Below are 24,826 nucleotides of genomic sequence, written 5' to 3'. Positions count from 1 at the left end.
TGACCTGAGCCGAAGGCAGACGCTTAACGACTGAGCCATCCAGGCGCCTATGAAAATGATTTTAAAGTGTAAAGAGCTCTACAGTCATATTAGAATCATTATGAAAATACCAATGGATTTCCTGTCCCTCAGCATGTACTGACTTATCAGATTCATACTCTTCCTTATGGAGGAAAAGCTGTGAAAATGTGAGGGAATCAAGTACCCAAAGCCAAAGATGAAACATCAGGTCCTGAGATCCGTGCAACCTGCTTCTTTCAGCTTTCCATATTCCTTCATTTACCAAACATTCATTGACTTTCTACTATTTTCAGTTACTCAGTATGGCACAGGCTTTGCCCTTATGGAGTTCAGTCTTTCCCTGGGAACAGATGAGTAAACGACTAATTACAACCAGTGTGATAAAAGCAAAACAGGAGTAAGTGCTAGATGTTGGAGGTGGAGGAACCCCTAATTCTCTCTGAGGAGGGAGGAACATAGAGGATCCTAAGAGTAGGGGCCCATGCTCTCCACAGCTACTCGGGATCAGCTTTCCTGCGGACAGTGATGAGGCCAGGTTCTGGAGGAAACTGGTGTATGGAGAAAGAATTAAACACAACTGGCTTTGAGCCCCTTTCCTTACCTCCTCCCCAGACTGTGCTCCTTGCTCAGGGACTACCTGGACACAGCCACAGAAGTTGCAAGTGTGGGTACAGTTATTCATCCCGAGCACCCTTCGAGGTACAGGGCCACCACTGCCTCTCTGTGAGTCATAGCCAGACATCTGAGACCAAATCCCGCATTCTTCTCACCATGTCACTGCCCATCATACCTGGAAAAGATGTCACGGCAGAGCCTAAGAGGGAGGATGAAGGCCTCCCACAGCATCTGTAATTGGCTTCAGAGCTTTAGGGTAGAGTGACTGTCCAGGTGACCAGCCTACCTCCAATCAGAATCCTTCCTCTACCAGTGGCTCCCTGCAGTGCAGGCCAAACTGATCTATACCTCATTACATCAGATTCCCCAGCCTTGTGCAGCGCAAATTAAATGCTACCTGCAGCAGAGCAGCTCAGAAGCACTGCATTCCCAGTTGGCCAGGCAGGTTGGGGATGACAGGGAGAGTTGAAATGACTCCCAGTGATGACAACCTGACAAAGCAGGTGGACCTGGAGAATCTGCTGCATAGCAGACAGCCTGTCCTCCCCATCCCAAGGGGCTTGGTTCTTCCTCCCTGGATCTTTAGAGGCTTCTGAGCCACCCCAGGCATGGCCCATTCACTCCACTTCTTCCTGGACAGCAGACCCAGTCAGCATACTGCCAACAGAGTTCCAGAGCATAGTTTGAGCAAACAGTTGGGGCTTTTTTAGTAACCCATGGATAAAAGAGATTGGGGCTTCAAAGCTAACCTCTTTCTTTACTCTTATCCTGACCTCCTAGGTGGGTGTCTCTGTCTCTCTCCTCAAGTGTTCGTGGATGTTGGGGGAGGGCAGTAGGGGGTGGAGGGTTGGGAATATCCAGATGTAACTTCTGATAGCAAAGTTAGCATTTTCAGTTACTTTCCACTCATTTCTCCCCTTTTATACTTGTAACTATGAAAACTCCTAATAAATGTCCATTTAGATACACAAGCAGGACAATTTGGGTAACAAAAGATAGTAAATTTTCATTAGCCCCATGCTCTGCTTCCTCTTATGCCTTTCCCTAACCACTGGCTTCCCAGTTTACATGGGTGGCATTCATAGCTTGACTTAGAAGAGACCACATTATCAAAACCCACTGTGAACCCACCGGGCGCCTGGGTGGCTCAGTCGTTAAGCGTCTGCCTTCGGCTCAGGTCATGATCCCGGGGTCCCAGGATCGAGTCCCACATCGGGCTCCCTGCTCAGCGGGAAGCCTGCTTCTCCCTCTCCCACTCCCCCTGCTTGTGTTCCTGCTCTCGCTATCTCTCTCTCTGTCAAATAAATAAAATCTTTAAAAAAAAAAAAAAATCCACTGTGAACCCACCATCTCGGAGCCCTCTCAGTGTATGTGACCGTGTCTGGATTGAGAGAGGAATGTCCCTGTTTGCAGGTGGGGCACCAGATGCAATGCCTCAGGAAAACCCAAGGGGACAACTTTCTAGAATTCAGGGAGGTTTAAGGTGTGGGAGTAAACACACTCCTTTTTCATCCCCAGGAAGAGGCTGACCCAGACAAAAGTAATTATACTGTAATAGTGACCTCCACAAAGCTTAGAATCAGGGAGTCCATGCATCTGAATATTGCCATGTTTCTCACAAATAACATACCCCAGGATAGGGCATGGGGTCTCTAAGCTTCAGCATAAACATTATACATTACATTTTCCTCTCTTACCAGCTTTACTGGATGGCACCTGATTCAGAACATTATTTTTATACTCAAACAAATATCTATTATGAGGAAAATGCAAAATTCCCAAAATGCAAAATGCATTTTTACAGTACTCCACAAGGTTAAGAGGAATTTTGTGCCTATAGCAGTCAGCTTCAGACTACAGATACCCTTTCATTCTCCAGTAGGACTATTTCACTAAGAAGTTGAGAGGTTCTACCCAGCAGTTCCTACCATCATGGAGCCTGACACTTGGTATTAGGGTTAATCTTTTCCAAGGATCTATTGGAATCATTCCTCAGCATCTTGGCATACCTAACTATGAGCCACTTTTAAGATGAGTCTGGTTCAAAGCCTGCCACTCCAGAATGCCGAAGAGGAAACTGACACCACCTGAGACATGAAGCTCCTCTTTCCCGGCCTGTAGTGACCCCAGGATACTCTCAGACACACCTCACCAAGCTTCTAACTCAAAGGCTGAGTTCTGAGAAGATGTAATTGCCCCTAAATGCCTGAATGTCACCCACTAAATTGGGAAAACCCAATCATACTCATTTGAAGCGGCCCAGCATGGAGCCAAGAACAGAATCAATATTCATTTTCTTTCCACTGAAAAGAAATGACAAAGGAAGTTGTCCAACAGGGCAACCTTTCAACTTGAGCAACACTGATTTATTGGATGTTTGGCAGGTGGGCCTGAATCCCCAGGCCTGACTTCCTTCCCCATGCCCTCCCCTGTCCTTCTTATTCCCCACACTTCTGGCAAAGGAGACTGTGACCTATCCCTGCAGATATTTCCAATAGCACCGGGGCCTTAGTTGAGGCTGAGTTGAGGTTTCTGACTCTCAGGACTGATTGAGGCCCAGGGCCAAACTGTCTGGATCAGGGTCAAATCTGAAGCAAGAAGGTCTCATGCCTTTCCCTGTCCTCTGTAGTACAGCAAGAAGAAGAAAAGCCAGAAGAACCACCGTACCCTCAATAAAAACCTCAGGTGGGAATTTTTAGGTCAAGTCTAACATGGCATTAGACACACTTAGTATTAATGCAAATCCTGGGCTCAAAACAAGGTACTTTTTCACTTCTGTTTTTCACATAGTTCCTCCCCTTTTCACTTCTTTTGTGCAGAGGGAGAGGGCTCTCTGTTTAGCCCCCAGATAAAGCACATGAAGGGGTTGAAAACATGCCACCCTGAAATATGCTGCTTTAGCATGTTGATTATTTTGAACCAAAGGCGCTTGAGAAACAGCAGGTGCAGAAAGGTCTCTGACCTCCCTCCTACCTAAAAGCAAAACACGACATTTCCCATGAGAAAGTGCTCCCTACACCAGGAAGAGAAGACCATTCTTATCACCAGAGACTGGGAGTTGATGCTGAAATGGATCTGCACGAACAGACCTACAAAGTAACCTTGATCTTCCATTAGCTTCCCCACAGATCTTGTAGTCACTGTCCCACAGCTTACCCCCCCCCCCCACCAGAAGCTTAAATTCCTTTTCCTTTGTCTTGTCACTTCTCCACAAATGGATGGTTCTTTAAGAAGGCATATAAGCTCTGGGTCGCAACCACTTCTTTGCATCTTCATTTTTCCTATGAAATATTAAAATTTTTCCTATAAATAGTAAAGATATTAAATAAAATGTGTATGCTTTTCTCCTATTAATCTGTCTTATGTCAGCTTAAATCTCAGGCCAGCCACAGAACCTAGGAGAGTACTAGAAAAAAGTATTTCCTCCTCCACATACGTCTGGATCCTTCTAGAACCAGGTTTAAGCACCCAGATGCTCCCTGTTCCTTTTTGCATCCAGGAAGCTGAGGCAGGCCTACACCCTGTGCCATGGCTGCTCACATGTGTCCTCATGGAGGCCAGTCCAGTGTCTCTCTTTTCTTCTCTCTCTGCAGGCGAGGGCAAGTGGAATTTGTGTCTGGGATTTGGTTTTGGGATTTGGCTCCAGCCACAGTCTCCAATCGGTTTTTGCCACTGCCATGCTGTTTAATAAAGTGGTACTTCTCTTCCCATTTGGTTATTGTTCTTTGTGCACATACCCCATCTGTCAGCTTCCTAGAGGGGAGGAGGTGAGTGACTCCCTGGATCCTAACAGTGACCGTCACTAACAGGAGAACCTGGACAGAATGACAGAGATCACACAAAGCTTCCACTTGCGCTTAGTGTGTGCTACTTAGCAACTGTGGCAAGGTCCATTTGGCTAGTGTTCGCATTTATCAAATGTGGAGTCTCAATGCTCAGAGATTCAAAGTCAAGTGATGATGAGCAAAGCAGCTAGTCAGTGGCAGAGCAAGGCTTGGGGTCCAGGCTCTGGAAGCACACTATGCAGCGGGAAGGATGCGGGCTCTGGAGTCAGGCCGACCGCTGTTCGAGTGCCAGCTTTGCGGCTGCATGGCCTTCTGGTGCATTCTTTGTGTATGTAGGGGGTGTGGGGAGGGTCTCCCTGACCTTGTACCTCAGCTCCCATGTGGCTTCTCATCCCCCTCTGCTGCTGCTGCCTGTAGACCCTCCCCTTCCTGCAGTGCCAGCCTCATTTCTCCCAAGACCTTCTCTCTGGATCAGAGGATGAATTCAGGATCAGCCCAAGGGAGAGGAGCTTTACAGGAATACCCATCTGGTCCTCATAAAGAGATAGCGGAGGGGGTAGTGGTGAGGGGGTGTGGATCTGGGATCCTCCCCATCAGCCCCTGCAGCAGGGACCCTTCCCCTTCCCCAGGCTCCATTGTTAGGCAAACAAAGTCCTTGGTTCTAGGGTGGATTGCATGCAAATTGAATTAAGTCTCCATCTGTTAGTTTATTCATTGCTGAGTTTTGTTTTGTTTTTTTTTTTCTTTTTTTCCTTTTTGGACTCTCCACGTTTCATACTTGCTAATGAGCAGATCAAATAGCATCAGGGGCTGTGGGCAGGAGACAGCTCTGCTCTGCTGGGAGCCCCAGTGTGCTCTCTGACACCTCCCAGAGATACCCCTCCCCTCCTGTCCTCTCTTTGGATTCCTGCTGCCTCAGCCCTCCTAGGAAAAGTGCCCAAGCTGTTGATTCAAAATAGATATTCATTTGCATGGAATTAGCATGTTGCTCTTTTAAAGTTCAGTTCCGCCAACAGCCCCACCATCCCAGGTCCTCAGTCTAGGATGTGGTAAGGGTGTCCGGCTTGGGGGAGTGATGTGGAGCATATGTCCTGGTCCTTCAGGACAGTGGTCTCTAGAGCTCCAGTCCTCAGTGGCAGCCTCTGAGCTCTGCTGTTTGCTTGCAGGAGGCAGGGAGGCACCTTTGAGGCAGGTGCCTCTGGCCTTCACCCAGGCTCTGTCACCGTGCTAGAAATGTCTGCCATCAGTCTCTGTGGAACATTTGGTTGGTGGGAGAGAGAGGAGGATGTAAGAGCCCTACAGCATCTGTGAAAATACCACAACAATAAAAATAATGAAAATAATAAAGCCACCATTTATTGACCTTCCATTTTAATTCTAACACTTATCAAAATCTTTAAAGATAAACAGTATCATATTGTTGGGACTCTTTCAAGTGCAAGTATCTGAAAACGTAAGTCTAATAGACAAACAAAAAAGGGGCGCGAAGGGAATGTTGTTTTATGTAACTAAACAAATCCAAATCCAGGGTTCTAGGTGTCAGGCCCTTCTAGATTGAACAGCTCAAACGTTGTCATCTGGACTTGGTCTCTCTCCCTCTCTCAGCTCTGCTGTCCCCAGTCTGGAATCACTGTGAGGCTGCGTTCCTCAATTGGTAGGTCCCAGCAGCTCCAGACTTAAGTCAAGGAGAAAATGAAAAACCTTCTCTTTCCCGACGACTTGAACGCAGGTCCGCCGCCGGATTTTTAGTGGCAGAGATTGAGTCACATGACCCCCCGTGAACCGATCACTGTAGCGGGAGGCGCAGTGCCCATTAGCCTGAGCCGAGTGTGCGTGTCTGGGGAGAACCAGTGTGGCATCAGTGCCCCCTACCCTTTCAAAATTCCAGGGCTGTGTATCAGGGCAGGGGACTCTCGGGAGAAAATTGGGTTCCTGTTACACGAAGAGGAATAGACACTGGGTGGCAAAAATAATATCCATTGCAGATACCATGCCCCTTTATAGGGGAAGAAAATGGCCAGAAGGTACATCATTTTTCCTCGGGTCACAAAGCTAGGAAACTGCTGGTATTCAAATCTAGAGTTAATTATCTCCAAGCCACATGCTGCTTGTCACCCTTCCTCCTACACTGAGTTTCAAGAGGGAAGGGAGAGGTGTTAGAAGCGGAGAAATGTATACAACAGGAAAACTGTGCTGACGTAATGGAGAGCGAGCTTCCCCAATGCCCGGATGTACCGCAAAAACGTCACGGGAGAAGAGGAAACCCCTTAATCCATTGGAAATGACCTCATGATGGAAATCATTTTATATTCTAGAGCAAGAAGGGATCTCAGGAGATTTCAGATAATCTGGGCTGACATGAACCACTGGCACAGTGCCTTCTCGTCCCTCCCTACGTGCCCCTCCGTGGGTACCAAAGACCACTTGTTACCTGGGTGTGGCAGTACTTCTCTGCCTTGAAGAGGTGCGTGTGTGTCTGTTAATCTATGAGAAAAAAATCAGGGAATTGACTGTTACAATCTTCTGTGCTTCTGTTATTGTCTTGGCCACTAATTTCCCACAAATATCCCCGATATTGTTAATGCCCAGTGCTGCCTTAGCTGAGTAATTCAGTGGGAGCTGGTGCTCCTTCAGTCTTGTCTCTGCCATATTCCCCCGTGCATTTCTCAGCGTTCTTTGATCGCAAGCAACAGAAACCTCCTCTGGGTAACTTAAGTTGAAGGGTCTGGGATTGTTACAGGATTGACAGAAAATCGGAGCAAATAGGCTACAGGAAGGACAGAAAGCAAGACCACTCCAGGGATATAAGAGGTTAAGAGTTGGGCACCCAGCTGAGCAGGCAAATTAGAGTGGATTTAACCTGCTCTCTCTGCTCATCAAGCCTTGCCTCTCTGTGCAAGGTTTTGTCTGCCTAGAGAAAGGTGACTTTTTCTTTGCTCAAAGATACCTCAATTCCCTTAGCTGTGTGCCTTTTGTAGGTATCACAAAGGCTAGCAGTGGCCCTGGAACTAATAAACAATCTTCTCAGGTTGCTGCCATCAAAAATACATCAGCTCCAACAATTTCTGACCTTGTATAATTCTACTCACAGTTCAGATTCGGAGAGATTGGCTAGCCCCCAGGTTGTGGTTAGTCTGTGCTGGGTTACCCTCCAGCCCTGGTCCAAGTCTTCTTTAGTTGCTGTCAGGACTACTCGCTCCTGGTGGGGGCCTGTCATGCCCAAACACACTGCAACCTCTGGGGGTGGTGGGACACAGGCTTAACCCTTATCAGGGCTGGGTTGCGGGGGCTGCTGGTGGCGAAAGCCTGGGGTCAGGTTCCACCTAGTTTCACCTTCGTTCCTTCATGCATTGACGAAGTGCCTCCTTCCATGCTGTGGGACATCAGTGGGTTGTCCGCCTTTCAAAACTATTTGGTGCCACCACAGGGTCCGGAGGCTTCACAGGAAAGGAATGTGAACAGATGGCGTAAGTTGGGCAATAAGGTGGTGAGGGTGTAGAAAGGACATGGGGAGAGAGTAAGCAAGTGTTGAGTGGAAGGGGATTTGTGTGTTCTCAAAGGCTGCTAGGCAACACAGTGGGTCAGTGGCTACCCGCTGTACTGGAAGAACCTCTGGTCACCACTGTGAGGGAGGCCAGTGCCCAGAATTGCAGGTACTTGTCTCCGGGAGGTGCACAAGACACATTGTTGAGAATGTTGAAAAAAAAATATCAACAACAACAAAAACAACAACATAGCATCTCTATTTTTATTTAATTTTTCAAGTAAATAATCAAAATTTAAAATCTATTATTAACAAGTTTAAATTTACTTAAGTACATTTTATTTATTAAAAGAAAAAGAGAGAGATTGGTTAGCTTGATCCCGAGAGACAGTCTCATGGAGACCTCATAGGACCAGGAGTCAGAGGATGGAGTGGGAGGAGGCAGAGGCCCCCAAAGGAAAATTGGCATTATTTATCAAAAGAAGGGACAACATTGCTGTGCAAACAAAACCAACAGGTGTCCACCTCATCCCACAAGCTGAAAAGGAAGCAAGTGTTCTCCCTTACTTAATATGGTCATGTTACCAAACCACAGAAGCAATCATGCACATTGAATTCCTTGTGGATGGCGCCCCCTGGAGTTGTGCAGTGTGGAAGACTTATCTCTTCCCTACCTACTTCCTGCCTTACCCGTCTTTCCAGGTAGAACATATACAGGGCTGGAGTTGATATATTGTCAGTCCTTTTGCTGATGCGTCAGGTAGATCTCTCAGCCCAGCATGGTGTAGGAGGATCCCAGTTTATGACTCTTCCTGTCTTTTTCTTTCTTATCACCCAAGGAAAGGAAGCCTAGGTTTTCAGAAGAAGTTGGCCCCACTTGGATGATCCCTCCCCCACCCTTTAAGTTCCCCAATCTGTATCCCACATTCCTCCCTCTGAAAACCACCCCTGCCCCACTGAAGGAAGCTGTCTGCTTCTCCTTTGCTTCTGTGTCTTGCAAACTTAGAGCCTTTACTTGAATAGAATGCTAATGAAGGTTTTGCTCTAGTTGTAAGAAGAATGGAAGTGGTGAGTGCTCTAATTTCAGTTCATTGTTCTAGACTGATTTCCTTACTAGTTATATTAGAAACAAACACCCTAAACTGAGTGCTATTTTTCCCCCAGTCTGACCTCACCTGAAAAAAGCAGAACCTTTCTTTCTATGTGTCTTTAACCTTGGCTCCTTGCAAAAAAATTACCTGTGAATTACTGTGCTAAGCAGCTTTTGACCCCTTCCTGAGCCTGGCTTACATTATAAGAGCCATCCCATTAGCCCTAAGTGGCTGTGCCTGAGCCATCTGGGATGGCAGAAACCAGGTCCTATTAGATTCCTGCCAATCCTCAAATCTCTTTTCTGATAGAAGCAGGCAGGGGTTGGTCTCAGTTCATCACTATACATTTTTTGTTTTATTTAATTCTGGTCCACCCTGCTCTTGATTCTCCCAACTATTAACCTTGCTATTCATTTCTGTTTCTGCCCTTTGCTTGACTTTTAGACTTACTTCATGACACTGCTTTTGTACCTGCTTCCTTGGTATCTCTCCACAACTTTCTGTTTTTCTCTTCCACTTGGCCTGCTGCTGGTGGTCCAGATATAATTGTGGGGATCTCGTCACATTAGGGAGCTGTCTAGAAAGCAGAGAAAAGTGATAGAGGAAAATGAAACAAAAGACAGGTACGTTTTGATGAAAGCCAGTTTCCTGGAAATGCGAGTTTGCTGAGGGAGGGCCACAGCAGGGGCCCTGGCCGCTCTTGACCAGATTGATGGTATCGGTGGAATGGGAGAGAAGGGCTAGTGCTGGCAGCAGGAAGAACTGGGAAAGTCGATTTCAGGGCACAGGGCAGGCTGTGCCTAACCCGGTCAACCAGCAAGATCCCCACGTGCCAGCAACCTATCCAGGACTCAACTTCCACTACAACACGGACCCAGCAAGAAGAGCCCTGGGCCGGGCGAGAACGAGCTGAAGTACCAGGCCAGGGTGGACCCAGGCAGTAGGCAGACAGTAGGCAGCCCACCAGTATCACTGCCAGGTCCAGCACCTCCGTGTCATTTCCAAGCCAGGAGACACAGAGGAGGAATTCTAGAGTTCTGCTGCCACCAGTGGATCTTCCCAGCGTAATCCCACAGGATCTAGGTTGGGGAGTGGAGGAACTGGAAGAACAGGGAGGATCCGTGTATTAACTGTGGGAATTTGGGCAAGTTACTTAACCCCTCTGAGACTCACTCTCCTTCATCTGCAAAATGAGGGTCATGATAGAACCAACCACATGTGGTTACCTGGTTACCGTGACACATAACGTAACGTCTAGCGTATAATTCTGTGCCTGGCGCATAGCAAGTGCTCAAAAAAACAAAACAAAACCAAACAAAACACCACCAAAACCCAAAAAACACCCTGATCTTTCCTGGCCTTATTCCTTTCCTCTCTTCCAGCCTATGTATTCCAAGTTGAGAGGAGGGGATGTGATTAAGGCAGGAAATGAGGAACAAATTAAATCTTTTTAGCATATCTTTAACCTGAAGTTTTTGCTTTTTGATTCAAGGAAACATGAAAAGAAAAGGGGCTTCTTTGGGATGCTAGCTGTCTTTTTTTTTTTTCCTCCAAGAGGAGAGCATCACAAAGACTCGCAGCAGCTAGAGCACTGAGCCAGCGAGCCTGGACCAGAGGAATGGTGCTTCCTGCTCACTGCAGCAGAACCGGCCACAGAAACAGATCTCGTTAATGCTAATGGCCTTTGTGCAGCTAATTAGCACCATATCACACTCAATATTTACCCTTGTGTGCCTACAAAGTTCCACTTTCTCCTTGGGAAGCAAGCTGTTTCTCTACCTGACTCATGGCAAGGAAAATCCCTGACGCCAGCAACACTTCATCTCTTCCTGGACGTGCAGGCTGGAGGGTAGAGGTGGGGGCCGCCCCCCAGGAGGGGGCTACAGAGCTCCTGATTCCCATTCCAGCCCTAGGTGGAGCACTGGGCAGCTGGAGGCCTTGCCCACTGAGGGCGCCGCTTTCAAGATTCAGCCAAACAGCTGTCAGCCCCAGGTGTCCTCTCCACAACCGCCGTGTGCGGGCAGCACAGAGATGAACAAGGTGCGGCCTCTGCTCTGGGGTGTGCGCGCGCGCACTCACTTGCCACCCTGGGATAATGAAAGAGCACGGAGCTGGGTGTAGGGGAAGGAACACTGAGGCTGGACCAGCTGAGTCAAGAAGGGCTTCACAGAGGAGGAATCACAGAGCCATCCAAGCACCAGGAAGCCTGAGCAGCAGCCCCGCCTCCACTAGAGAACTTTGGCTCCCTTAGCCCCTTCCCCCTCCTCTGAAGCAGCAGACTCGGAGGCTGAGGGAGTATCACAGCTCTGAGTCCTGGTCCTGCGTGGGGGCATGCAGGCAGAGATGCTGCCTCTGGACCCTGTGTTTTGGAGACAGCAGACTCATAATGGCTCCATTAGCAGGGACTGGGGCCACTTCCCTGAGAGGCACCGGCCGGCGCCCAACTTGCCACCTTGCTCCACAGTTAGCTCCAATGTTAACTGCACAGATGACCATGGGCCAGTGGTTTCTCAGCGTACCCCAAGAGGTGTGCCATGACTGAATGTTGTCCCCCCTCCCCTGAAATTCACATATTGAAACCCAATCCCTGCTGTGGGACCTTTGGGAGGTGGTTAAGTCATGAGGGTGGAGCCCTCACAAATGGGATTAGGGCCCTTAAGAAAGGGACCCCAGAGATGTCCCTCACCCTCTTTCTACTGCATGAGGATACAAGAGCAGGAGGCAGTCCACAACCCAGAAGAGAGCCTTCACCAGAACCCAACCCTGCTGGCACCCTGACCTCAGACTTAGAGCTTCAAAGTATGAGAAATAAATTTCTGTGGTTTATAAGCCACTCAGTCTGTGTGCTTTGTTATAACAGCCCGAACTAAACCAAGATGCTGGCTTAAAACAAACCCTTCCACCCTGTGAAGTGGTTGCTTGGCCAGTGCCCAGCCCCGAAATGCATCGGAATCCCTGCCTGCCCCCAGCCATGTCCAAACATAAAGTGGGCCTGGTCCATGTAGAGCACTGGGAGAGAGCCTGAGCCCACCGCCTGCCCCCCAGGGAGCTCAGGAGGGTTGGATGGCCCGTGCTTGAGAGCAAGAGCTGAGACTGGAGGAGGACCTCTTTTCTTGCAGGTGGCCTCTTATCAAACCTCGGGAGCTGCCCACACCCCGACACACACACACGCATGCACACACACACACTACAGCCCCTTCCTACAGCTCTGTTCACCAGAGTGCCACTGAGAGCTGTGTGGGAGGGCTTGTCCGGCAAGGCCCTGCACATGGGCTCCCTGACATCCATTCTCTTAGGGCTAAAGGATTGCAGAGCAAGCTGCAGCATCAGAAAAGGACCCGGTGTCGGCCACTATCTTATGTGTCGTGCTGTAGCCGAGTCTATGCAAGAACAATACAGGAGGGGGTGGCTCTGGCTTGTCCCCAGCGGAGCGTTTTCACAGCGTTCAAAGGCTGGAGCTTGCCCACAGAGTTGAGTTAGACTGCAGAAGAATGCCTGGCCCCATGGAACTGGCTTCTAAGCAGGCATGGCCACTACGCAGTCAGCTCCAAGCTGGGGTGTGCTTCTGGCCTCTGCTTCCTGGAAGCTGCTTCCATGTGACGGCACCAGCTTTCTGTCTCTTTTCCTCTCGTTCTCCCCCCAGGAGAGCCTGAGGGCATTGTTTCAGGACAAAACTAGACAGTCAAGACAGAAACAGCCCTGGTGCCAGTGCAAATTCTGCCCCAGTAAGTCCCAACCTGTCACCACTGACCTGGCCTGCATATACCCAGACTTATGGCTGCCAAACACTAAGGCCTGGCCAGTCTTGATCTGGAGATGGTTCCCCTACATATTATACATATAATTGCCCCTACACACACACACACACACACACACACACACGTACACGTGGCCTCCCAGGGAAATGCCCCAGCTGCTCAGAAAAGAGAAATGCACATATTTTTCAAATGTCAGAGCCAGGAAGAAATCTAAAAGCCATCTAGCTTAGCATCCTCTTGACAGATGGCTAGAACAGAGACCTCAAGAGGAGAATTGCCCTGCCTAAAGTTGTCCAGCGTTGTCAGCCACACACTCTGGCCTCCTGACTCCTAGGACAGTGGTCTTCCTGGACCATCAGCTGCACCCTGGCCTCTACCATCAGTGAGCACAGCACAAACTCCTGCTCAGATTCCTCCCTCTGCTGCAGAGCTGGTCAGAAGCTGAAAAACTGAGAGGAGGGTCTTCAAGCATTAGCCTCCATGTGAAGTGGCCGGGCTGTGTGGTGTGACAGTTGGGAGCTCAGCTCTGGCAGCTGCCCACCCAGGTCTGAATTCCAGTTCAGTGACTAAGGAATTATACAACCTCCCTGGGCCTCACTTTCATCCTCTGCTAAATGAAATAGTAATACAACCTACCTCACAAATTGTTATGCGGATTAAATGAGTTAATATAGATTAAAGAAACTGGTACAGAGTAAGTGCTATATGAATCCAGGCTCTTATTATCATCAGAGTATTTATTATAAATGCATATTCCAGGCCCCATCCTAGAGACTCTGATTCAGTACATCCGCACTGGGAACCAGGAACCCGCCTTTCAGCAAAAACTCCTCGTGGTTTTAGTGGGTGCCTGTGTGTGTGTGTGTGTGTGTGTGTGTGTGTGTGTGTGCTTGTGTGTGTTGGGGGTGGGGGGAGAGTGATCTAAGGACCATATTAGAGAAACTCAGCTTTCAAGGTTGAGGAAGTGTGTATTAACCCCACACTGGTCTGTAAAAGGGCTTTGGTGACCCTATGAGCCCTTTTGTATGAATCCCTAGATCCATATTTCTCCAAGTTTGCTCCTTCCTGGTATGGCTTGCTAAAAGATTCATCCTCACGTCCCATCTGTCACCTGCTGCTAACAACTCTTGGGCCCAGGCAGCAGATTTTCCACAGCTTCCCTCTTGGTGATCTGCAGGTTCCTGACATTCGAGAGTCACTGACAAAGAACAGGTTTCCCAGGCGGCTCAGCCCAGAATATTGGAATGCTGACCGCTGCAGGTCCTGGGGACTGAGACTGCCAGGGAGGGGGCCTGGGCTGCCCTTCACTTCCCTCCACCTCACCCACTCAAGGCTACCACTCCACTGATCTTGGTCCCAGCCTGGGTGGCATTTCCATGGCGGCCCCTCATTTCCTGCCAAGAACAGAGCTGACCTCTCTGACCCACTGGCTCTCTGCCCAGCTGGGCAATAGGCAGCATCCTTGAAGACCGCTTTGCCCTCTTCCCTCCAGGACTGAGAGGCTGTGCTGAGGAGGGAGGAAGGGGACCAAGGCACCAATGAGGGGGCTGCAGGGACCATGATTGGGAGCAGCCAGGAAGACAGTCCCCAGCCCAGACAGCCCCTCCCACCCTGCCAAGACCTCTGTGTACTCCCGCAAAGATAATTCAGTTACCAGGAATGCAGACTGGAGAGATAACCTGATTTAGAAGCTGAAACCCTTTGAGCTGAGGAGGGAGGCTGGGGTGCAGGAAGGCAGGGGCAACAGACAGAGAAAGGGGGTGTTGGGTGGAAAAGTGGTGGACGTCTGCCCGGAAAGGATGACTCTGGAGTCTGGTGTGGGGACCCTCAATCCATCCAGGGGCTCAGCCCTTAAATCCTCTGTGAATTCACTTTTTTTCTAGAGTTCAGAGAGCCACCATCTGGCTTATACAGCCATCCAGGGAGGAGATACACTGAGAAACATATAAAGTGTCAGGGAGGAAAGAAACCTTTTCTGAGGCATAATATGAGTCATTGATCACCAACTACCCTCAGAACAAGTTATTTCAGTGTGATCTGTCATCTGTGGAAGCTGGTGGTGGGGCTGCTGTGGAACCCGCTGGGGAGGAGGGCTGCAGAGGTGCTCTGGGTAAAGGTCGGAGGCCTGGGGACCATTCCCCCTCCTTTTCTTTCACACCTGAGAGCCAATGCCCCTGGGCAACGTCCGGGGGGCCATCCTCCCTCCACCCAGCTAGGGTCTGGGTCTCCTCTTTGCCTTTCTCACATTTTCATGTCCAAGGAGCGCCTCTCTAGTCTCCTTCCATCCCCCTGCATCTTCGGAGGGAGATGTTCCACGGAAAGCAGATCGGCTGGCCCCTGGAAAGGAAAGGAAGAGACTAAGGATCTCAGAAAGTAGCTCCCTTCATTTATCTCTGTCTGCCTCTTCTCTTGGCATAGGGAAATTCTTCTCTGCAAATCATTTGTCTTTTTTACAACCTGCCTATTCTATGTCAGATAGATGCAAGACATTGAAGAAGCGAGGCCAGACCCAGAGCAGTTCCTCGGACGTGTTAGGCTAGATTTGTAGACTGGAGGACAGAACAGGGACCCGCCCACACCCGAGATGCCATCCCCACCAGAAATGCCAGACCCGCTGTGGGATGGCTGTACCCCGCCCTGGGGAACAGCTGCCTTCTGGAAGCTCGTGCATTAACTAGGCAATGGCCAGGCCAGCGATGAAGGAGTTAACGGACAGCACACTGCTACCCGTCCCCCTCCCTTCTCCCACTGGACTCAGATGAATAACCAGTCAGTAAGATGACCCCAATGGAAGAAGTCCAGAATTATCCACTCTGATCCCTGGGGTGTTTGTACTCCTCTCAGCACAAATCAAATCACTCAGTGAGAGTGGGGCTGGGGAGGGAGTCCAGGGGAGCCAGCTTCCAACCCTTCACAGGCTGGGCAGGGACCAGCCCAGGGCAGGACCCCACACCCCAGGGGCCTGAGACCCAGGAGTTTGATAGAAGAGAGTGCTCTGACCCACCTGGCCCCCGTTGGTCTAGAATCTCTGCATTTTTTCCCTGAGAATGTGTTCGCTTTCCAGAAAAGTTGTACCTTGGCTTTCACTAGCTCAGTAAGACAATGAGGAGCCTCCTCGGGGTTACCTTAGCTGTCCCAGAGGAGATGAGCTAACTAGGAGGAAGGTAAGGATTGACAATGCACCAAAAAAATGCTGAACCCAGACCACCCCAGAGTCTGACAGGAACCAGAGAGCTCCTGCCTCTCCCTCCATGGGAGGACCTACTTAGCTGGTCTCGGCTGTCTCCTCTCCCCGCCCTCTCCCTGCCCCCAGCTCCTGCCCAGTGGGCCTCCCCCAACACCCCACAGGGTCTGCTGCCTGAGGCTTTATGCTCTTGAAAGGCCTGCAGATTTATAGGCCTCAGCTGCAGCCTCTACCCCTGTCCTTCCACCCCCTCGCAACCACTGAACCACCCTCCTGAATCCCTGTCTCCTGGCTACATCCAGGGGTGTCTGACTCCTTTTTCAGGCAGGAGTGCAGCCTTCTTGGGGCCATGCTTGTGACCTGTTAGTAGCTCAGAGGGGCCTGTCCATGAGAAAAACACAGAAATATCCATTTAATTATAGCCCTCAGCTGTCTTTCTAGAATATTCTGCTCTGTAATAGTCCTCAGGCTAAACCTGCACTCAGGAAACCCTGCATCCCCACATCAATTCAGCAAGTGTCCCCGATCCAGGGACAATATAAGCAAAGTCAAATAAAGTTGTGGAGATGTAGACGAGTTGCTTATGTGGAGAGAGACAATGGCTGGAGGTGGAAATGTGGTGTCATGAAAAAAGCCTCAGACTTGCACTGAGTCCTGGGTCCTGGCCCTTGGATCATTAACTAGGCATGGGCGCCAGGCCAGAGGCACACTTCTTTTGAGCTAGGTGAAGGCTGGGTTATGTCACTGACTGCTGAGGTCTCTCAGAGGATGTTAGAGAGCTGCCTTGGAAGCTAGAGGCATCCTTCACATAATCATTGAAGAGTAATGGGTTTAGAAGGCAAGGTGAGAATGGGCTAGGGAATGAGAGAGCCACAAGGCGAGCCAGGAGCTGGGAGCTAGAAGCAAGCCCAGGAAGCAGTGGTATACCCATGAGGCCCAGAGTCTCAAGAGGTCCAGCAGGAGGGTGGGTCCTGGGGAAGAGCTCGGTGGGTGATGGGCCAGAGCAAGGTCAGAGACTAGGGAGCCCAACAGGTGCCTTGGGCTCCTCCCCTTGGAGTCTGGCTGAGTCCTACCTGGTCTGTCTGAGCTGAGTGTGTGATTCAGCTCTTAGCTGCACTGGGGGATAGAGCAGTGGGGCATCATAGAAAGAGCCCAGTGGTCCCTAGACCCCCTGGATGGCTGGACACTCTTGAGCAGGTTGTTGAAGCTCCTTGAGCCCCAGCTGACTCATCCGCAAAATGTCTCTAATGGCACTTGGCCTCTGATCCTCAGAGCAACAGGTGATGTGCCCCTCAAATGGTCTTCAGCACCCAATGGTAGTTCCCTTGTATAGATTATCACTCTAATATAATTTATTTTATGTAGTATCCTAAATATTATGAATAATGTCATGAAAACAATGCTCACTTCTCAGGGTAACCATTCGTAGGGGGGCCTAGAGCAATGCTCAATCCCAACTCCAAATTCCCCTGCCCCCAAGACTGTCAGCTCTCTGTGCATCTACCTCGCCCCTTCCTCTCTGGGCCCAGGAAGACTGAGCCCACGGGTGAGCCCAGCAGTGGATGCAGCAATGAGAATTGGGGAAAGACAGAGATGGGCAGAAGCACCGGTGTGTCTTAGGATCATTCACATGAATATCTGCTTAGATGCTGAGGGTAAAAAGATTAATGTGAAAATCTCATCCCAAGAAGATAGTAGCTATACATCAGCAATGCCTTAAAGATTAGATACTTATTGTAGATTTGGGGGAAATGTAATGTGCCAATTTAGGAATCACAGCTCTGAGAGCAAGAGATGAGACAGAAATCTCTGTCTTCGTCACACAGCCAACCCCAATTATGGCTCATATTTCGGGCTGGGCCCCCATGAGGGAAGTGGGGCTCAGCTGGCACAGAGAGTGGGCCTGATCTGGGAGCCAGCCTTGCCAGAACAAAGAGGAAGGGGGGAGCTGACCTGTCCATCTGTACCTCCAAGAAGGGACAGTTGCAAGGGCAGCCGGTGGGTGCTGGCAGAGGGAAGCCTTGGCTGGGCAGCCAGGGGAGCTAAAAGTACTTCAGTTGAAAGAAAAATGTCCTTATCCACCTAACTATTCTTCAGGACCAGGCAGAGAAATTGACAGTGTTGATTCATTTAGCTCAGCAGTATTCAGGTCAAAATCAATCTTGTCAAAAATCCATCACCCACACTCAATAAGTCAGAAAAGGGATACAGGCTCCCTGGGAATCAATCACACCCCAACAGGGAGCAGCTGAAAACAGATCTGTCATGGCCTCTGATGGAGGCTTCCATTACTCAATGTGGTGTTTCCTGAATGCACCCTGGGGAACCCCTCCCAAGGTCATAGGCACTAGCCAAACCCCTAGCAGCAGCCAGAACTGAGACAGCCCAAGAGCGGGTGGTCAGTCTCTCTACAGCCAGACCGAAATTTCTAGAGCCTCAATGCAGATTTATATATGCTTACTTTTCAGAGGATCAATACTTAGCTGACTGGCATGGCCCTGCAGAAGTAATTTCACCCCTTCCTCAACTTCAGGAATCACTGTCACTTACCGCTCCTGCTGTCCTCAAATCTGTGTGGCTGCCTCACATCTGTAGGAAAGGGAAAGAAAGAACAGCTTAGCAGTTCTCTACTGTACAGAGGTCAAGAAAAGCAGAGTGGCCTCTGCAGAGCTCCCCTGACCGTAGGACCTCCTACAAGACATATAGAAGGCAAGACTTGCCACCCTCTTTGTTGCCAGGTCAGAAGCCAGCATCCTCCAAGACAGGCATTATGGCAACACTGACTCCCCCAGAGTCAGAGGAGGCATAGAAGTGGGGCCACAGAAAGTTCCTCGAGAGCCAGATGGTGGACAGGGGTGGGTCCCATTTGTACCGTTCACTGGATGTGTGTGCTTGAGCTCGTTCTTAAACTTCTGCACATCTCACTTTTCTCATATATAAAATAAAAATCATAATAGTGGACATGTCTCAGGATGGTTGATGATTCAGTGAGACTCTACATGTGAAGAACTGCCCTTCAGACAGCACTCAAGGGTGAAAACTCTTGTCAGACAAAGGTCCCTTCCAGCACCGAGACTTTTCCTCTACTCCCATCTTTCCCCCACAAACAACTTCTAGAAAGCGTTCATGTGATTCATTCCTTCATTCATTTATTCACTCAGAAAATATTTATTGACCATCAATTATTCTACACCTGTTGTAAATGCTGGACAGATGGTGTACACATGAGGGGTCAGATAAACTATAATCAAATCAGATAATCACAAATAATAATAAATGGCCCAAAGATAAGAAAGAGGGGGTAAACAAGAATAGCTGAGTTGGCGTGGAGGCTATTTAAGTTTGAGTCACAGAAATCCTCCATGAGGAGGGGACATTTGAGTGGAACCCCATATGGTATAGAGGACTTGGCCACATGGCAGTCTGGAAGGAGGACCTTCTAAGCAGTGAGAATGTGGAGGGTTGACAGGGACAGCAGAGAGGAACAGCACAGAGAGGCCGGCGGAATGGAGGAGGATCCCCAGGGCCTGGGGCTTTAGTGCCTGCCTAGGGAAGAAAGAGGGACCTGCCCCAGGAGCCCACTGCAGGAAACAAAGGGCAATTCCAGAGGGGTCCCACACAGGACACAGGGCTGAGGGGCACTACCCCTCCCTCCCTCACCACCATGCACCTGCTTCAAGAATGATGAGAGAACCAGTCAAGGGAGCTGTGAGGAAGCAGGTAATGATCTCAATTTCACAGCTGGGTGGGTTGGGGCCATGCCGAGGGAGTTAGTTTCTGGGACAGCAAAGAAGCTCCAACTTCTCTGTCTTTCTATCTGGTTCATCCAGTCAGGTGGTCAGGATGAATGCAGCCTGAGAATCCAGGCTCCAGTGCCCATACCCCAGACCCCCTCACTGCACTGCGCCTGCACCTCCTCAGGCGCCCTGGTTCCCAGCCCACGCCTCAGGCTTCCAGGCCCACGGGCTCACCAAGATGGCCACTTTTTCAGACACATATAATATTCATAATGGTAGTGCCATTTATTGGGTGCTTCCTTGGGGCTGGACACAGACTCTCAATTAGTCTTAGCCAACCTTGGGAGGTGGGTACTGTTATTCCCATTTCACAGATGAAGAAACTGGGATTCAGAAAGGTTAATTTGTCTGACGCTTTGCAGCTAATGAGCAACAGAGCCAGGATTCCAACCAGCTATGTCTCAACACAGGACTGCAAATTTCATACTCTAAACTACTTATATTAATTCTGAGGATAAACTAATCACCACGTGCTGCCTACAGCAGTTGGAGAGGGGGAGGAGGAGCTGACCCCCAATCCCCTCAGCAGAGGGCAAATGGATGGTACACTCTGCAGGAATGAATGGGCCCTGAGTCTCACACTGAGGCACCCAGTCATAAAAGCACTATTAGATGATGTCTTCCTTCCCCTTAGGGGCTGTACCAATCCTCTTTCTCCCAGGGCAGACTCTGCTGTCCAGCTGGGCATGAGAAAGTCTTCCAAGACCTGATATCAAGTAGACTGTCCCTTACTCTTCCCACAAAGACAGATAGAACTATTGGGGAAAAAAATAGAACAGAAAATTGAGGTGTTTCCCCAAGGGCTGGAAAGGTTACCAGGTTCTAAAACTGGATCTGCATCCACCTCCAAAAAGGGAGACAGGCCATCTTCATTAGGCCAGCCCATCCATCCTGGGGCAACGTGGCACCCCCAGAGTCACTCCTCTTAACCTTGGCTCCTTCCTCAATCCTCAGGAGTTAAGTACATTCCATCAGGTGCCCCACAGACTTCCTGGACCAATTCCCACTGCCTTTTGTGTAGCGCACTCTGTTTGTAAGCTCCTAACCCTGCATTCTGTCTGTAAGCCTGAGAACTTTCCTTTTAGACCTAGGGGTGCCTCTCATCTGCAGCCACTCACTTTTGCCTGGGATACCCCTGCTTATCTCCAGGGCAGCAGCAAGGGTTGTACCAGTCTCTCTTACCTGCCTATCTTAGAGCTCAGACCCTCATGGGGTGAGCACCTGCCTTCTGGAATCTGGGAATCAGATGAATGCTCCTAGAGCCCTAAGGAAACCTGAGCATGGGGTGTGCTAACAGTCAGCATGCTTGGGACTGCAGGTTTCAGAAAAATCAGAATAAAACTGTCTTAAACCAGTGCTTTTCAGGCTTTAATATGCACACAAGTCACCTGGGGGACCCTTTTGAAATGCAGTTTCTGATGCAATAGGTCAGGATGAAACCTGAGATTCTGCATGTCTTGCAAGCTCCCAGGTGATGCTGATGCTCCTGGTCTAGCACTCACACTTTGAGTAACAAGGATTTAAGTTTAAACCTCAATGGCAGGTATTGTTTATTTATCAGAAGCCTAGAGATAGGTGACTCCAGGATTGACTCTGTTAGGAAGACAAAAGGGGAATGACCTGAAAGCAGGCAGCCAACAGCAGCTACACAGTCAGGTACAAACCATCTCATACCCCATTGCTGGGCCTCCAACCCCCTTAGCCCTTCTCTTGGCAGAATGGGGCTGAAGGGAAGATGCTAGCACCGTGCAATCATTAATATCCTCTCAGAAAAAGGAAGTGGTCCTTCCCTTGTATCTTACTCCTACAAGTGTAGGGGGACCACACGTGGGAAGGCACAGAAAAGCATTTAAAACAGTAAAATGCCACAGGAATGCAAGCCCTTGTGGTGGGAACAGCAATTGGTTCCACTCCTGGTCCCCTGAGATGCGGGGAGACATGGGACCAGAAAGAATGCCCTCCCCACTGCCGTCCCCCTAGCCAGATGACCTCTGTGACTTTGCTGGGGATTTTCCCTGCCCCTAATTCTCTCCCTCTTTGTCGATTGTGACTGCCCAGCGATCAGCTGACGCTGCTGGCAGGGCTGGGTGGGCTGGCATGAGGCGTCTGCTGGAGGAGAAAGAGCTGTTTGTGTGGAGGAGGGATTCCTGCCCCTCAGTGGTGAGAAGTCAAAGAGCCAGAGGCCGCAGGGTACACCGTGTCCTCTGTGGAAGAGCCAGGACCTGGGTTGGGCACTGCCTCTGCAGCCTGGTACCTTCACACACTCTGTTCCTTTCCCCTGGAGATGCTCTTCTCAACGAGGCTCAAGCCCGGCATCTGGCTCCTTCTCAGCTTCAATGGCACCTCTGCGGAGAGGCCTTCCTTGGCCCTCAAATCTAAAGCAGCAACCCCAACCCCGCCTCTTCCACCCCCACCCATTGCTCTCTGGGACAACAGCTGCTTTCTCTTCCTCTAACTCACTACAATTGGTAATGATTTGCCGGTTTATTGTCAATCGATGTGAACCTCCACGAGGGACCGTGTCTGTCCTGCTGTCACCGCCTACTCAACACAGGGCCTGGCACATCGTGTTCACACAGCCAGTACCTGTGGAATGAATGAAAGTAGGAGCAGATGAATGCCCTCCAAGAAGCTGTTTTCTGTCTCTGGAATGGAAGAATCAGAGTAAACTTTTAAATGAAGCAAAAGAAATTCAGTTTAACTACAAGAGTTGAACTTTCTAGAGAACCTCTGGAGGGAGCAAGCAAACAGTGTGACCACATACCTGTCTATCGTTCAGGGGGAGCGGGGAGGAGGCCTGCCTCAAACCAGGAAATAGTTACACTGCTTTTTGAAAGGTTCTTCTGCCCAAGGAAGACAGGACCCTGGTGTTACCCCACCCCCATCGCCCCCTTCATCCCCATTGCCCCCATCACCCCCATCGCCCCCATCTTGCACAGCAGTCAATACATTGCTTCTTAGGTTAGCGCTTCTGATTCTTTCTGCTTTCAGAAACCCCATTAGTTTTTTTAGGGGGATGGGAGGGACAGGATCAGGAGCTGGGATCTTGGGCTCTGGGTCCCGGTCCACTGGGCCATGTGATGAGTGGGAAATTGACTGGAATGCTAAAACCATGACCCAGAACAGCAAACTCATTCCCTGGAAAGACTGGAGCTTGCTGGCAGGGCGGAGCTGAGGGAAGCACCAATCACTCACGACTGGACTGAAGTTCACTTAAGCTGTCCTAATGGCAGCTTGAAAAGGTCCCTAGTGCATCCTGCCTGGTCCAGGGCGACAGGAATAACCACCCATGCCAGCGAGCGCAGAGGAGATCAATCAAGCAAGTCTCAGAGAAACGCAGTCAGCTGTCCTCGCCCATCCCTGCTCATCCTGACGGGCATGCAGGGACAGCCGCTTCATGATTTCATGGGATCCTATCTGAGGATCATGGTATTAAGCTGTGCCAATAAGCACTACAGAAAATGAGAGCGGGAGGAAGGGATGAGGAGGAGGAGGAGAGCACAGTGACCTAGTGGAAGGTTAGGCCCGTGTGTGGGTGTGTGGGTGTGTGTGTACATACAACTGTGTGCACCAGGGGGCGGGGTGGGTGGCCCACACAGAGATAAGTTAAAGGAACAGATAGGAACAAGGGCTTGTATCAGACAGTTGAGTATGTGCCTGTAGGCTGCTTTTAGAAAGACTTGAATTCACTCACCCATTCATTCATTCATTCATTCAGTATGTATGAGCACCCACTCCTTGCCAGGCACTGTGCTGTCATCAGATTTAAATGGTGAACAAAGCCACTCTGCCCTGCCCTCATGGAGCTTGTAGGCTACAGGGAGACTCAGAAATGAATCAAGTATTCGCAAACTGAAACTGGTTAAGTGCTATGATAAGAAGACCATGATGAGATGAGAGTGTTTGAGAGAGGCCAGGGAGAGCAAGCTTTCCTGAAGATGTGGGAATTGAACTATTGTCTGAAGGAGAAGGAGGTTATGTAACAAAGGAGAAGCAAAGACATTCTATGCAGCAGGAACAATATGTGCAAAGACCCTGAGCTGGGAAGGGACAAGAAATATGTAAGGAATGGAATGAAGGCCAGGGAAAGAGGAAGAAGACAATGATGAGGCTGGGTCTCTTCTCAGCTTTGGAGAATCTAGTGAAGACAGAAACAAGTGGAGCCCTCCCAGTGCCCATCCGCCTACTGCACCCCAAGATGAGGCCAGCATAGCCCAGCCAACCACTGACTGGGAACAGGAAGACCCTGCCAACTTCCTGGGTTCCCCTGGATGCACTGAGTCCTGGACAAACATCTTCAGGGAGTTTGAAAGCCCCCTCTCCCCCGCTCCCCAAAGTGTGCTATGCTGGTCTTATTTCCCCATACTCTCCTGGGAGATGTAAAAAGATAGGGGAAGACACACAGCTGGCTGGCTCATAGTACAGAGGGCCAGGTTAGCCTGGTAGTTTCTCCCTCCACCTCCACCACTCACCTTCTTGCTCAGGAGGATCCCGAGTAAGGCACTTTATGTCTTTTCTAAGATCTCCTGGTCCAAGAACTAGGAAACCAAAATGGCCTTGTTGAGCCAGCACTCCCAAAATAGCCAGGGTGTTTGTTCAAGGTCAGACTTTACAAGGCTTTATAGCCATGCCATGAATTTTCTTTTTCTCTTCTCTCCTTCTTTCCCTACCCCTTGCTTTTTTTTTTCCCCAATAAACTTTGTTATTGAAGTATAACTTGGAGGGAAGGACATAAATCCTAAGTATTCAATTATTATTCACAAAGTTAGCACACTCTCACCTGTGAACACCAAAAGACTGCAAGAATGTTCCTAGTAACATTATTTGTAATAGTCACAAATTGGGAGAAAACCTATCCATCAGCAATAGGATGGATAAGTAAAATGTAGTATGGCCATAGGATGGAATACTCTATAGCAATGAAAAAACTATGAACCCACAGCTCCATGCACCAACATGGATGAACCTTGAAAACATTATGCTAAGTTAAATCAGCCAGACAAAAAAGGACAAATGTTGTGTTATTCCACTTATATGAAATATCAAGAATAGGCAAATTCACAGATATTTAGAGTCCCTATCCTTGGCAGA

The sequence above is a fragment of the Halichoerus grypus genome, chromosome 11 (assembly GCF_964656455.1).
Source record: "Halichoerus grypus chromosome 11, mHalGry1.hap1.1, whole genome shotgun sequence".
In the NCBI taxonomy this organism is placed as follows: Eukaryota; Metazoa; Chordata; class Mammalia; order Carnivora; family Phocidae; genus Halichoerus; species Halichoerus grypus.
Note: the sequence above shows the minus strand (reverse complement) of the source record.